At 46.1% G+C, this 17065-nt stretch overlaps 1 protein-coding gene across 4 annotated transcripts in view; it reads left to right on the forward strand.

Moving 5' to 3' along the window:
- The window catches only part of LOC137371926 (low-density lipoprotein receptor-related protein 1-like), a 1827029-nt gene that overhangs the window by 1176634 nt on the left and 633330 nt on the right, over window positions 1–17065 (forward strand). The window lies entirely within an intron of this gene.

The raw sequence follows: 17065 nt of genomic DNA on the forward strand, positions 1-17065 counted from the left end.
CCTGCCCTACTGCCAATTGAAGCCCTTAAGGGGCAATTAATGCCCAATAAAGGGCCTCTTTCTGCTGCCGCTGCTATTAACCCAGCAGCCGGCGGGCCTGTCCTCTCGCGGGGAGCATGACATGCAAACCTATGTTGGGTTGCTTGTGGTCTCCCGGGGAGGCACTTGTTCAAAGGCACTCAGTGCCAGATCGAGGGACACGGCATCAGGAAGGGGGGGGGGACTGAGACCCAGTCCCCCCGCCCTTGCTGCCGACCTCACTACATCCAGCGATCCCCATCCCATGAAACCCCTCTCGCCATCACTTACTCTGGCCTGGATCGCTCCGCAATCCTGGGCATCCCATGGGTGCTGTTCTGGCAGCAGCCACCACCACCCCGGGTGGTGCTGCTGAGCAAAAGAGCTGTCAGCCTCGGATTGGCCGGCAGCTCTCATTGGTGGGGACTTCCCATCCCCGAGGTCCTGATCCCTGGAAAGGCCAACTGGTGGCCTTTCAAGTGTCTGATTGGCTCTTTATATGACGGGTCTTCTCCGTGGAGGCAACGCAGGTCTCTTGTTGACTCCATAAAATTCCCCCCTTTATTTCTGCGGACCAAGCACAGGGCATTTTTTCTTCATTCTGGATGTGCTGCCTCACGTCTTTATTCCTTCAGCCCACCATGGAGCTGCCTGCTCTGATCGTCAAGGCAGTGGTAGGCCCCCTCATGGCCCGCCTGCCTTTGCTGCTCACACTCTGCAGGCAGAACCCACTAATTGGGCTCCTGGTTCGCCTTCTGCCCAATTAGGGCATTACCATTTGAAGATCACATCGTGCTAGCGACACAGCTCAGGCGTGGGGTCGGGACCCGGAAATCATCTGGGCATCAGGTTCCTGACCCATTTTGAAAATTTAGCTCCCTGTTACCAAGTTGTGTTGGGAGGAGCACTGATATTAGGACTGTCTTCCTCCTCTGGCTCCACATGTTGAAATTCTTGTATTGTTTAATACTTTGCCTTATCTTGTGGTTCATATTCTTCTTAATCCAGCTATTGTAGGACATTAATAGCTTGCTAGATCTAACTGAAGACTTCCCCCTCGTCTTGTTATTTGCAGCCCATTCATCTAGCTATTGGCGGACATTGATAGCTGCTATTTCTCATCAAGGGCTTCTTGACCTATTGAAAAAGCTTGCTGGGATACTTAGCCTTTCCAATATGAAAATATCTGTATAGGTTTGTAATGGTGGTCTCGGCAGATCTGGTTTCCTTTCATTTCCAAGCCATCACCCAGCAGAATTATCCTGGAATTGATGAAGAAGAATCATGCAATTTCTGGGCTAATTCTTCTTTGCGAAAAAAATTATGAATGCAAATTAAAAATGAAATAATTTAATCAAGTTTCAATTGAGGATGTGCTAAAATGAATCTTGGTCCTACATTTATTCTTAGTTGCATACAACCTCTCTGGTGATTTCTAATAATGATCATGTAAAATGTGTAATAAAAAGATTTGAGATGTAAGGTCTCAAGCCAACATCAACAATCCTGGACATGCTTCACTGCAAAATTCCCCATACATCTGTAAAAATGATATTGAAACACGGTTCCTCATTACTGTTATTAAATGTACTTATATGGCTAAACAGAGCAATTAGCAATCCACCAAAGTGTTTAGCAAGTGTAAACTAGTTTAATTAATAAAGATTAACATGGTTGTGGAACAGAGGTAGCCAACTGCAAGTCTGCAGAGGTTAGTGTTAAAACCCGAATCAGTTCAACTGTTTTAATGTTATTCTTTTCAGCTATTTCTGAAACTACATGAAGCTGTTTAGCAGCAGAGTAATACACTGTACATGTTGTTAGAAAACAGCTTACTCCCTGACTTACCATGAGCAACATTACAGGAGATGGACTGCCATATGCCATGTCTCAATTTATTGCTATTTCAAAGAACAAAGAACAGTACAGCACAGAAACAGGCCATTCGGCCCTCCAAGCCTGCGTCGATCTTGATGCCTGCCGAAACTAACACCTTCTGCATTTCCGGGCCCATATCCCTCTATTCCCTTCCTATTCATATATTTGTCAAGATGTCTCTTAAACGTCGCTATCGTATCTGCTTCCACCACCTCCCCTGGCAGCAAGTTCCAGGCACTCACCACTCTCTGTGTAAAAAGTTGCCTCGCACATCCCCTCTAAACTTTGCCCCTCGCACCTTAAACCTATGTCCCCTAGTAACTGACTCTTCCACCCTGGGAAAAAGCTTCTGACTATCCACTCTGTCCATGCCGCTCATAACTTTGTAAACCTCTATCATGTCGCCCCTCCACCTCCGTCGTTCCAGTGAAAACAATCTGAGTTTTTCCAACCTCTCCTCATAGCTAATGCCCTCCAGACCAGGCAACATCCTGGTAAACCTCCTCTGTACCCTCTCCAAAGCCTCCACGTCCTTTTGGTAGTGTGGCGACCAGAACTGCACGCAGTATTCTAAGTGTGGCCGAACTAAGGTTCTGTACAGCTGCAACATGACTTGCCAATTTTTATACTCTATGCCCCGACCAATGAAGGCAAGCATGCCGTATGCCTTCTTGACTACCTTATCCACCTGCGTTGCCACTTTCAGTGACCTGTGGACCTGCACGCCCAGATCTCTCTGCCTGTCAATACACCTAAGGGTTCTGCCATTTACTGTATACCTCCCACCTGCATTAGACCTTCCAAACTGCATTACCTCACATTTGTCCGGATTAAACTCCATCTGCCATTTCTCCGCCCAAGTCTCCAACCGATCTATATCCTGCTGTATCCTCTGACAATCCTCATCATTATCCGCAACTCCACCAACCTTTGTTTCGTCCGCAAACTTACTAATCAGACCAGCTACATTTTCCTCCAAATCATTTATATATACTACAAAGAGCAAAGGTCCCAGCACTGATCCCTGCAGAACACCACTAATCACATCCCTCCATTCAGAAAAACACCCATCCACTGTTACCCTCTGTCTTCTGTGACTGAGTCAGTTCTGTATCCATCTTGCCAGCTCACCTCTGATTCTGTGTGACTTCACCTTTTACACCAGTCTGCCATGCGGGACCTTGTCAAAGGCTTTACTAAAGTCCATATAGACAACAGCCACCGCACTTCCCTCATCAATCATTTTTGTCATTTCCTCAAAAAACTCAATCAAATTAGTAAGACACGACCTCCCCTTCACAAAACCATGCTGTCTCTCGCTAATAAGTTCGTTTGTTTCCAAATGGGAGTAAATCCTGTCCCGAAGAATCCTCTCTAATAGTTTCCCTACCACTGACGTAAGGCTCACCGGCCTATAATCTCCTGGATTATCCTTACCCCCCTTAAACAAAGGAACAACACTGGCTATTCTCCAGTCCTCTGGGACCTCACCTGTAGCCAATGAGGATGCAAAGATTTCTGTCAAGGCCCCAGCAATTTTTTCCCTTGCCTCCCTCAGTATTCTGGGGTAGATCCCATCAGGCCCTGGGGACTTATCTACCTTAATGCTTTGCAAGACACCCAATACCTCCTCCTTTTTGATAATGAGATGACTGAGACTATCTGCACTCCCTTCCCTAGGCTCATCATCCACCAAGTCCTTCTCCTTGGTGAATACTGATGCAAAGTACTCATTTAGCACCTCACCCATTTCCTCTGGCTCCACACATAGATTCCCTTCTCTGTCCTTGAGTGGGCCAACCCTTTCCCTGGCTACCCTCTTGCTCTTTATATACGTATAAAAAGCCTTGGGATTTTCCTTAATCCTGTTTGCCAATGACTTTTCATGACCTCTTTTAGCCCTCCGAACTCCTTGCTTAAGTTCCTTCCTACTGTCTTTATATTCCTCAAGTGCTTCATCTGTTCCTAGCCTTCCAGCCCTTACTAATGCTTCCTTTTTCTTTTTGACTAGGCTCACAATATCCCGTGTTATCCAAGCTTCCCGAAACTTGCCAAACTTGTCTTTCTTCCTCACAGGAATATGCTGGTCCTGGATTCTAATCAGCTGACGTTTGAAAGACTCCCACATGTCAGATGTTGATTTACCCTCAAACAGCCGCCCCCAATCTAAATTCTTCAGTTCCTGCCTAATATTGTTATAACTAGCCTTCCCCCAATTTAGCACCTTCACCTGAGGACTACTCTTATCCTTATCCACAAGTACCTTAAAACTTATGGAATTATGGTCACTGTTCCCGAAATGCTCCCCCACTGAAACTTCGACCACCTGGCCGGGCTCATTCCCCAATACCAGGTCCAGAATGGCCCCATCCCTAGTTGGACTATCTACATAATGTTTCAAGAAGCCCTCCTGGATGCTCCTCACAAATTCAGCCCCATCCAAGCCCCTAGCACTAAGTGAGTCCCAGTCAATATTGGGGAAGTTAAAATCACCCACCACTACAACCCTGTTACCTTTACATCTTTCCAAAATCTGTCTACATATCTGCTCCTCTACCTCCCGCTGGCTGTTGGGAGGCCTGTAGTAAACCCCCAACATCGTGACTGCACCCTTCCTGTTCCTGAGCTCCACCCATATTGCCTCGCTGCATGACCTCTCTGAGGTGTCCTCCCGCAGTACAGCTGTGATATTCTCCTGAACCAGTAATGCAACTCCCCCACCCCTTTTACATCCTGGAACATTTAGCTGGCAATCCTGCCCTTCCCTCAACCAAGTCTCTGTAATAGCAACAACATCATATTTCCAAGTACTAATCCAAGCTCTAAGTTCATCTGCCTTACCTGTTATACTTCTCGCATTGAAACAAATGCACTTCAGACCACCAGTCCCGTTGTTCTCAGCAACATCTCCCTGCCTGCTCTTCCTCTTAGTCCTACTGGCCTTATTTACTATGTCCTCCTCATTTACTTCACTAGCTGTCCTACTGCTCTGGTTCCCACCCCCCTACTAGTTTAAATCCTCCCAAGTGACGCTAGCAAACCTTGCAGCCAGGATATTAGTGCCCGTCCTTCTTGTACAGGTCCCATCTGTCCCTGAAGAGAGCCCAATGGTCCAGATATCTGAAACCCTCCCTTCTACACCAGCTGCTCAACCATGTGTTTAGCTGCACTATCTTCCTATTTCTAGCCTCACTGACACGTGGCACAGGGAGTAATCCAGAGATTACAACCCGAGAGGTCCTGTTTTTTAACTTACTACCTAACTCCCTAAACTCCCCCTGCAGGACCTCATCACTCTTCCTGCCTATGTCATTGGTACCGATGTGTACCACAACCTCTGGCTGTTCACCCACCCCCTTCAGAATGCCCTCTGTCCGTTCAGAGACATCCTTGACCCTGGCACCAGTGAGGCAACATACCTTTCTGGAGTCTCTTTCACGTCCACAGAAGCGCCTATCTGTGCCCCTGACTATAGAGTCCCCTATAACTATTGCTCTTCTGCGCTTTGTCCCTCCCTGCTGAACAACAGTGCCAGCCGTGGTGCCACTGCTCTGGCTGCTGCTGTTTTCCCCTGATAGGCCATCCCCCCCCAACAGTATCCAAAACGGTATACTTGTTAGAGAGGGGGATAGCCACAGGGGATTCCTGCACTGACTGCCTGCCCCTTCTAGCGGTCACCCATCTATCTGCCTGCACCTTGGGTGTAACCACTTCTCTAAAATTCCTGTCTATGACGCTTTCCGCCACCTGCATGCTCCTAAGTGCATCCAGTTGCCGCTCCAACCGATCCATGCGGTCTGTGAGGAGCTGCAACTGGGTACACTTCCTGCAGATGTAGTCGCCCGGAACGCTGGAAGCGTCACGGACTTTCCACATCTCACAGGTAAAGCACTTCACCCCTCTAACTGTCATTTCTGGCACTAATTAGTTCATTGATATAAAATAAATAAATACTTATTAAATCCTTACTAAATTATGATACACTTCACTATGTGGTCCCTAGTGCTAGATTTCTCCAATAAATATTAAATGCTGTCTAAATACAGCAATCTCCTCCCTCTGGTTTAGTTACTCTACTTATTAATTAGTTAATTAGTGTTTTAATCAATTTTTATCAGTTTTATTTTCAAATTCGGTACAGATTCCCTATCAGCCTATCAGGTCACAGCTTTCCTGTGACGTCACTTTTTCAGTTTTTTTTCCCACCCGAGGTAACTTACTCTGTATACTCACCGCTCTGGAACTCCGCCCTCCGCATCTGCTCCGAGAATCCCCGAGGTAAGTTTTTTATACTTACCGCTCTGGAACTCCGCCCTCCGAGTCTGCTCCGAGAATCCCCGAGGTAAGTTTTTTATACTCACCGCTCTGGAACTCCGCGCTCCGAGAATCTCCGAGGTAAGTTTTTTTATACACTCACCGCTCCGGAACTCCGCCCTCCGAGTCTGCTCTGAGAATCTCCGAGGTAAGTTTTTTTATACACTCACTGCTCCGGAACACCGCCCTCCGAGTCTGCTCTGAGAATCTCCGAGGTAAGTTTTTTTATATACTCACCGCTCCGGAACTCCGCCCTCCGAGAATACCCGAGGTAAGTTATTTTATATACTCACCGCTCTGGAACTCCGCCCTCCGAGTCATGCTTATTGCTTTTTGCTTATTGGTGCTAAGATCAAGATGTCTCGGAGCGGCTGCAGGACATTCTGAAGGGAGAGGGTGGGCAGTCAGAGGCCGTGATACACATTGGTACCAATGACCTAGGTAGAAAGAGGGATAAGGTCCTGCAACAAAAATTTAGGGAGCTAGGTAGCAGATTAAAAAGCAGGACCTCAAAGGTTATAATCTCTGAATTACTCCCTGTGCCACGTGCTGGCGAGTATAGGAATAGGAGGATACAGCAGATGAATGTGTGGCTGAGGAGATGGTGCAGGAGGGAGGGTTTTAGGTTCCTGGATCACTGGGTCTGTTTCTGGCAAAGGTGGGACCTGTACAAGTTGGACGGGTTGCACCTGAACCGGAACGGGACCAACATCCTTGCTGGGAGGTTTGCTAGTGCTGTTGGGGGGGGTTTAAACTAATTTGGCAGGGGGATGGGATACAGCGTGGAGATGCAGTAGGTGTGAGGCACATCCAAATATAGAAGAGAAACTGAGTCAGTCTGGAAGGCAGAGCAAATATAGACCTGTTAAGGCACAAGTGAAAAATGCAAGGCTGGATTGCATATACTTTAATGGAAGGAGTCTTACTAATAAGGCAGATGAATTGAGGGCATTGATTAGCACGGGATTATGATATTATTGCTATCACAGAGACATGGCTGAGGGAGGGGCTGGACTGGCAATTCAATATTCCAGGGGATAGAATCTTCAGGCGTGATAGGGGAGGGGATAAAAGAGGAGGTGGTTTTGCACTGTTGATCAAGAAGTCAATTACTGCAGTAAGGAGGGATGATATCTTCGAAGGTTCCTCAAATGAGGCCATATGGGTAGAACTTCAAAACAAAAAGGGGGCAATCACTTGGCTGGGCGTGTACTACAGCCCTCCAAACAGTCAGGGAGAGATAGAGGAACAGATACGTCGACAAATCTCGGAGACGTGTAAAAATAATAGGGGAATAATAGTAGGGGATTTCAACTTACCTAATATCAACTGGGATAGTCTTAGTGCAAAAGGCTTAAAGGGGGAGGAATTCTTAAAATGTATACAGGGGAGCTTTTTGAGCCAGTACGTAGAAAGTCCTACAAGAGAAGGAGCAGTACTGCACCGAAACCGAGGGAATGAAGCTGGACAAATGGTAGAAGTATCAGTGGGAGAGCATTTCAGGGATTAGTGACCAAAACTCTAAGATTTAAGGTAGTTATGGAAAAAGACAAAGACGGGCCAGAAATAAAGGTACTGAATTGGGGGAAGGCCGATTTCAATTTGATAAAACAGGATCTAGCCAAAGTGGACTAGGGGGGCAGCTACTTGCAGGAAAGTCTACATTAGGCCAGTGAGAGGCATTCAAACAGGAAATAGTGAGAGTTCAGAGTCAACATGTACCCATTAAGGTGAAGGGTAGGACCAACAAGTCCAGGGAACCCTGGATGTCACGGGATGTAGAGTATTGGATCAGGAAAAAAAAGGAGGCTTATGGCAGATTCAGAGCGCTGAAAACAGCGGAGACATTCGAGGAGTATAGAAAGTGTAGGGGGGTACCTAAAAAAGTAATTAGAAGAGCGAAGAGGGGACATGAAAAAACATTGGCGGTCAATATAAAAGAAAATCCTAAGGCATTTTATAAGTATATTAAGGGCAAGAGGGAAAGAGTAGGGCCCATTAGGGACCAAAGTGGCAATCTGTGTGTGGAGTCGGAGGACATAGGTGAGGTTTTAAATGATTACTTTTCATCTGTTTTCACTGTCGTGAACGTTGATGTAGATGTGGAGAGGGAGGGGGATTGCGATATACTTGAACAGATTAACATTGAAAGGGAGGAAGTATGAAAATGCTTTTAGATTACAGGACGATACAGATGGGCTGGTATGATGGGTGGAGCAGTGGCAAATGGAATTTAATCCTGAGAAGTGTGAGTTGATGCATTTTGGGAGGACTAACAAGGCAAGGGAATATACAATGGATGGTAGGACCCTCGGAAGTACAGAGTGTCAGAGGGACCTTGATGTACTTCTCCATGGATAACTGAAGGCAGAGCACAGGTGGATAAGGTGGTTAGGAAGGCATATGGGATACTTGCCATTATTAGCCAAGGCAGAGAATATAAGAGCAGGGAGGTTATGATGGAGCTGTATAAAATGCTAGTTAGGCCACAGCTGGAGAACTGTGTACAGTTCTGGGCACCACACTATAGGAAGGATGTGATTGCACTGGAGAGGGTGCAGAGGAGATTCACCAGGATGTTGCCTGGGCTGGAGCATTTCACCTGTGAAGAGAGACTGAAAAGGCGAGGGTTGTTTTCCTTAGAACAGAGAAGGATGATCGGGGACCTGATTGAGGTATACAAAATTATGAGGGGCATTGATAGGTTAGATAGGAAGAGACTTTTTCCCTTGGCGGAGGGGTCAATAACCGGGGGCACAGATTTAAGGTAAGGGGCAGGAGGTTTAGAGGGGATTTGAGGAAAACATTTTTCACCCAGAGGGTGGTTGGAATCTGGAATACACTGCCTGAAGAGGTGGCAGAGGCAAGAACCCTCACAACATTTAAGAAGTATTTAGATGAACACTTGAAATTCCATAGCATACAAGGCTATGAGCCAAGTGCTGGAAAATGGGACTAGAATAGTTAGGTGCTTGATGGCCAGCACAGGCACGATGGGCCGAAGGGCCTGTTTCTGTGCTTTCTGACTCTTTGACTCTATATTAAAAGTATGTTCTTTGTAGTTGAAATATGAACTTTGAATTAAGTTAATTTAAAAACATCATGGGTAGGCGATGGCGTAGTGGTATTATCACTGGACTAGTAACCCAGAGAGCCAGGGTATTTCTCTGGGGACATCCCACCACAGCAGAAGGTGGAATTAGACTTTAATTAATAAATCTGGAATTAAAAGCTAGTCTAATGATGGCCATGAAACCATTGTCGATTGTTGTAAAAACCCATCTGGTTCACTAATGTCCTTTAGGGAAGGAAATCTGCTGTCCTTACCTGGTCTGGCCTACATGTGACTCCAGACCCACAGCAATGTGGTTAACTCTTACATGCCCTCTGAAATGGCCTAGCAAGCCACTCAGTTGTACCGAACCGCTACGAAGTAAATAAAAAGGAAAGAAACCGGACCAACCACCCGGCATCGACCGAGGCACTGGAAACGACAACGGCAAACCCAGCCCTGTCGACCCTGCAAAATCCTCCTTACTAACATCTGGGAGCTTGTGCCAAAGTTGGCAGAGCTGTCCCACAGACTAGTCAAGCAACAGCCTGACATAGTCATACTCACAGAATCATACCTTACAAACAATATCCCAGACACTGCCATCACCATCCCCGGGTATGTCCTGTCCCACCGGCAGGACAGACCCACCAGAGGTGGTGGCACAGTGGTATACAGTAGGGAGGGAGTTGCCCTGGGAGTCCTCAACATTGACTCCGGACCCCATGAAGTCTCATGGCATCAGGTCAAACATGGGCAAGGTAACCTCCTACTGATTATCACCTACCACCCTCCCTCAGCTGATGACTCAGTACTCCTCCGTGTTGAACACCACTTTGAGGAAGCACTGAGGGTGGCAAGGGCACAAAATGTACTCTGGGTGGGGGACTTCAATGTCCATCACCAAGAGTGGCTCGGTAGCACCACCACTGACCGAGCTGGCCGAGTCCTAAAGGACATAGCTGCTAGACTGGGTCTTCGGCAGGTGGTGGGGGAACCAACAAGAGGGAAAAACATACTTGACCTCATCCTCACCAATCTGCCTGGCACAGATGCTTCTGTCCATGACAGTATTGGTAGGAGTAACCACCGCACAGTACTTGTGGAGACAAAGTCCCACCTTCACATTGAGGATACCGTCCATCGTGTTGTGTGGCACTACCACCGTGCTAAATGGGATAGATTTTGAACAGATCTAGCAATGCAAAACTGGGCATCCATGAGGTGCTGTGGGCCATCAGCAGCAGCAGAATTGTACTCATCCACAATCTGTAACCTCATGGCCCGGCATATCCCCCACTCTACCATTACCATCAATCCAGGAGACCAACCCTGGTTCAATGAAGAGTGCAAGAGAGCATGCCAGGAGCAGCACCAGGCATACCTCAAAATGGGGTGTCAACCTGGTGAAACTACAACACAGGACTACTTGCATAAGCAGCATGTGATAGACAGAGCTAAGCGATCCCATAACCAACGGATCAGATCTAAGCTCTGCAGTCCCGCCACATCCAGCCGTGATGGTGGTGGACAATTAAACAACTAACTGGAGGAGGTGGCTCCACAAATATCCCCATTCTTAATGATGGGGGAGCCCAGCACATCAGTGCGAAAGATAAGGCTGAAGCATTTGCAACAATCTTCAGCCAGAAGTGCCAAGTTGATGATCCATCTCGGCCTCCTCCTGAAGTCCCCAGCATCACGGATGCCAGACTTCTGCCAATTCGATTCACTCTGCGTGATATCAAGAAACGACTGAAGGCACTGGATACTGCAAAGGCTATGGGCCCTGACAATATTCCGGCAATAGTACTGAAGACCTGTGCTCCAGAACTTGCCGCGCCCCTAGCCAAGCAGTTTCAGTACAGCTACAACACTGGCATCTACCCTGCAATGTGGAAAATTGCCCAGGTATGTTCTGTACACAAAAAGCAGGACAAGTCCAACCCGGCCATTTACCGCCCCATCAGCCTACTCTCAATCATCAGTAAAGTGATGGAAGGTGTCATCAACAATGCCATCAAGCGGCACTTGCTTAGCAATAACCTGCTCAGTGACACTCAGTTTTGGTTCCGCCAGGGCCACTCAGCTCCTGACCTCATAACAGCCTTGGTTCACACATGGACAAAAGAGCGGAACTCAAGAGATGAGGTGAGAGTGACTGCCCTTGACATCAAGGCAGCATTTGACCGAGTATGGCATCAAGGAGCCCTCGCAAAACTGAGGTCAATGGGCATCAGGGGGAAAATCCTCCGCTGGTTGGAGTCATACCTAGCACAAAGGAAGATGGTTGTGGTTGTTGGAGGTCAATCATCTGAGCTCCAGAACATCACTGCAGGAGTTCCTCAGGGTAGTGTCCTCGGCCCAACCATCTTCATCTGCTTCATCAATGACCTTCCTTCAATCATAAGGTCAGAAGTGGGGATGTTCGCTGATGATTACACAATGTTCAGCACCATTCGTGACTCCTCAGATACTGAAGCAGTCTGTGTAGAAATGCAGCAAGACCTGGCCAAATCCAGGCTTGGGCTGATAAGTGGCAAGTAACATTCGCGCCGCACAAGTGCCAGGCAATGACCATCTCCAACAAGACAGAATCTAACCATCTCCCCTTGACATTCAATTGCATTACCATCGCTGAATCCCCCACTATCAACATCCTAGGGGCTACCATTGACCAGAAACTGAACTGGACTAGCCGTATAAATACTGTGGCTACAAGAGCAGGTCAGAGGCTAGGAATCCTGAGGCGAGTCACTCACATCCTGACTCCCCAAAGCCTGTCCACCATCTACAAGTCACAAGTCAGGAGTGTGATGAAATACTCTCCACTTGCCTGGATGGGTGCAGCTCCAACAACACTCAAGAAGCTCGACAATATCCAGGACAAAGCAGCCCGCTTGATCAGCACACCATCTACAAACATTCACTCCCTCCACCACCGACGCACAGTGGCAGCACTACCATCTACAAGATGTACTGCAGCAATGCACCAAGGCTCCTGAGACAGCACCTTCCAAACCCGCGACCTCTGCTAACTAGAAGGACATGGGCAGCAAATACATGGGAACACCACCACCTGCAAGTTCCCCTCCAAGTCACACACCATCCTGACTTGGAACTATATCGCCTTTCCTTCACTGTCGCTGGGTCAAAATCGTGGAACTCAATTCCTAACATCACTGTGGGTGTACCTATCCCAAATGGACTGCAGCGGTTCAAGCAGGCAGCTCACCACCACCTTCTCAAGGGCAATTAGGGATGGGCAATAAATGCTGGCCTGGCCAGTGACACCTATATCCCATGAATGAACTTTTAAAAAATTGCAACAGGGGATCACTCTGCTAGTATAGCTCACTGCCCATTTAAATCAACTGCTCCTGATATATTTCAGAATGCATATGGTGAAGTGCTAAACCAGTTTTGTAGAATCACAGTTTTATGCAACAATATCACATATTATCAAAGTTATCCTGTATTGCAATTGCTTTTGCTGACATGCAGTGACTAATGACTACCTTGGGGCTTTGTACTGGCTGGACGTTTTTTATTCCACTTGTGTTTCGAAATTCTGATCTGATTGAGCTATTGTCGAAACTGAGATTGCTTTAATGAAGATTTATTCACTGTTCAACATTTTCAAGCAATACAAGAACAATCAATTTTTTCATTGTATTTACTGAAAAGTACTTGAAAATTCAGTTTTTTGTTTTGTTAATAAACACTTTTGGTCAGATCAGGAAAAATGATGTTTTTTGATTGGCTCGGTTGCATATATGAGTTGATAGCATTAATCTGTTCAGTCCCTGCTCTCCTTGCATGATGTGTCATTTGGACAGTTACACTATCAACACTATATTAAAGATGCATGAAGACACAGTCCACATTTCACTAAAAGCTTTGCTTGTATTACCAGTAATTTCAGTTAACTAGATTTTTTCTTGGATACTGGTGATGTTGTGTCTCTAGTTTGATGACATTTATCTCGATGGGTAGCAGAGGTTTCACGAAGGAAGATTTCTGAGTTTGTATAATGTAAAGCCTTTCCATCTTTCTATTGGAGTGCATTTTCGTTTGGGTGTAAAGTGAAGTGCAAAAGTAGACATAAATAAGCAGTTCAACAAGATTGCTAGACAACAGGGGCTTTTAACTCTCCCTACCAGATGGAACTGAGCAGTTAATGTGGAGTGCCTCCATTTCGTTCCCACCAATTTCCAATTTTAACACTACTGGTTTAGGTGGGGAATGAGATGCCTGGCGGACTCAGGGAGGACCCTCATGTATAAATGCTAATCATGGTCCTATTATGATAATAGGACCCTGGTGGCATTTTGATGAGAAGGCTCTGAGTGAGGAAGCTGATGTGGCTTTCTCAGCAGGTCAACAATTGTGGGAAGGATGAAGAGGCGCTCCAGAGTCTGTCTTGGGATTTTCTTTGTGGGGCTGGGAGGAGCAGATTGCCCCTGTTACACATTTACCCCACCTAAAGTTCATAACGATCACGAAAGACTGAACAAGCTGTGTCTCTTCCCTCCAGAAAAGAGAAGGCTAAGGGGAGACCTTAAAGAGGTCTTTAGATTTATGAAGGGTTTCCATGGGGTCGATGTAGAGAAAATGTGTCCATTTTTAGAGTTCATTAGGAGGGGCCATTAATATAAGACAGTCACTAAAAGCTCCAATAAGGAATGCAGGAGAAACTTCTATGCCAGGAAATATTTAGAACATGGAACTTGCTACCACATGGAAATACATATAAGGGGAGATTAGATAAGCAAAGAAGGGAGAAAGGAATAGAAGGAAAGACTGATAGGGTTAGATGAAGTACGATGAGTGTAAATGTCAGCATAAGCCAGTTACACCGAATGGCCTGTTTCTGTGCTGTAAATTCTATGTCATTTTATACCCAAACCTCATCCTGGGTTACAAACACACAATGAATAAAAATGGATTAAAATGTTACTTTCTACCAGTAAATGGTATGTTATTCCCACCACAAAAAGTGAAGCCACATTCCTTTTTATAAATTGTCTTCTTGGGGCAGCAAGTATGTGAGTCAAGTGATCTATCAGGACCTCCGTGGCCTGCTTAATGAAATGAACATTGTAAAATATTTATTTGACCTAAGCATAGTCCATGAGATAGGCTGGACAGCTGACTGGCAGAGCACTCTGGCTGGCTGCCCAATAAGTGCTAAGAGCAGGCCCAAGCCAGGTAGATAGCTGGGCCTCATTACCATACTCCCAGTGGGCTGTGAGCAGAAACAGACAACCCACCAACTATGGCCCACCAGGCTCTTACTATTGGACTCCTATTTGCCAGGCTTCCAGTGTCTGCTGGTTTTGTCCCCTCATGGCAAGTGAGGTCCAATGTATTACTTGGGACCCCAATTTGATTGCTAACTGGTCCCAGTGGCTGAAGCAGACAGACATTTCTGCTGCCTTTTAAAGATGGTAGCATCTAGAGCACCTGCATAAATAAGGTGGCAGGGCATTTCTGGGCAGCTGTTGCTCTGTTTACACTGGGTGTTCCAAATTATAATTTAAATATTTTATCACCAACTTTAATGCTTCAGAAGTGTGGGAAAATCATATGCAAGTATGGTCTGATCAGCTAATTTTCCATCATGGATGATTTATAATTTCTTTTGGATAAAAAAAAGCAGAATTGTAAACTATTGTGATCTCGTGGTGCTTTGCTTGACTGCCTGAGGAACTCAGAGAAGAATTTCCCAGATATTTTCCCCTGAAGTGATTGCAGATCTTTTTTCATAAATAAAAACAGAAAATGTTGGAAATACACAGCAAGTCTGCCAGCATTGGAGAGAGAAACAGCATTTGATGGGCTGGATTTTGTCTCTGCAGTAGGGGTCCCAACGCCAGGCCAGAAAGCTGGGGACAACCCTGCTTCAACCATTTTAGGAAACCCCAATGAAATTCAATGGCAGTCAGGCTGTTAACTACCTGCCGTTGGGGCTTCTGCCCTTGAAGGGCAGAAGTCCCCCCTCCAAGAGCTGCCGGCCAATCAGAGAAACCAACCAACATGGAGATTGCCTTGGAATCAAAGTGCATTTGTGGGACTCACCAGCAGGCCCTGGCAGAGTGTGGATAGGGTTGGGGGGGGGTGGAGTTCAGACATGATGGCAGGGGGTTCCCTCCGTGGGCCACAGAGTGCCCAATCAGGAGGGTCTCCCCGAGCCCACAGGTTGGCCACCAGTTTTTAACAGGCAGTCTTCCCATGTGGCCGAAGGCACCCCCACTGTGGGTAAAATACCAGCAGCAGTGGGAAGAGGCCCTTAAGTGGTTTCAGGAAGGCATCAAGCACTCTATCCCAACCTTCCCTCATCACTTTATGCATGCTTCCTCCCCCTAACCCCACAACCTCCCAGCCTGTCCCTCAGGGGCTGCTAAAATCCAGGCCAACTCCTCAGGTTTGTGACCTTTCATCAGAACTCAGAATTTGTTTCCTCTGTCATGTTTTTGCTTTCCCAGGAGATTTCATGGTGAAGCAGTGAGTCAATGATTCTAATTGTGTCTGAATGGGGTGGACTTATTCTATTTGCATGTTCATATATAATTAATAAACTGAAGTAAAATTGAGAACACTTTTCCATTTTGATCAGCAGCCACTAAACACAACCAGAAACAGAACATAAACAGAAAGGGAATTCCTGTTTGGATTTTTGCATGTTGATGGCAAGAAGCACTAATATGTAGCAAGCCGAGATTCTATAGAGCTGCAGATCTCAGTCCATGTAACAATATTAGTTTTGCATGACCTTTATAATAATACTTGAGTTACATCACAATGAATGAATTGTATTCATGATAGAAAATAATAAAGGAAAAGATTAAACAATTAGTTTAAAATTTATTTACATAATGATGCCAAACCTAATATGACTGATATAGTTTATATAAACCGTATGTCTTTCAGAACATTTTTATTACATTCCATCATTCTTTGTTACATTGTACTATATTTATTTCGGTAAAATATTGAAAGACAGAAAGCACCATATGCTCGATATTTAGTTCATATCAATTTCTTTTCTGGATAGTCATATGTATAAAGTATATCATTGGCCCAACCATCTTCAGCTGCTTCAACAATGACCTTCCTTCAATCATAAGGTCAGAAGTGGGGATGTTCACCGATGATTGCATAATGTTCAGCACCATTCGCGACTCCTCAGGTACTGAAGCAGTCAATGTCCATATGCAGCAAGACCTGGACAACATCCAGGCTTGGACTGATAAGTGGCAAGTAACATTCGCGCCACACAAGTGCCAGGCAATGACCATCTTCAACAGGACAGAATCTAACAATCTCCCCTTGACATTCTTACCATCGCTGAATTCCCCACTATCAACATCCTGGGGGTTACCATTGACCAGAAACTGAACTGAAGTAGCCATATAAATACAGTAGCTACAAGAGCAGGTCAGAGGCTAGGAATCCTGCAACGAGTAACTTACCACCTGACCCCCAACTTCAAGGCACTAGTAAGGAGTGTGATGGAATACTCTCCACTTGCCTGGATGGATGCAGCTCCAACAAAACTCAAGAAGCTCGACACCATAAAGAACAAAGCAGCCCACTTGATCGGCACCCCATCCAACACCTTCAACATTCATTCTTTCCACCACCGACGCACAGTGACAGCAGTGTGTACCATCTACAAGATGCACTGCAGCAACTCACCAAGGTTCCTTAGACAGCACCTTCCAAACCCACAACCTCTACCACCTAGAAGGACAAGGGCAACAGATGCATGGAAACACCACTGCCTGCAAGTTGCCCTCC

Source organism: Heterodontus francisci, chromosome 7 (genome assembly GCF_036365525.1).
Source record: "Heterodontus francisci isolate sHetFra1 chromosome 7, sHetFra1.hap1, whole genome shotgun sequence".
Lineage (NCBI taxonomy): Eukaryota > Metazoa > Chordata > Chondrichthyes > Heterodontiformes > Heterodontidae > Heterodontus > Heterodontus francisci.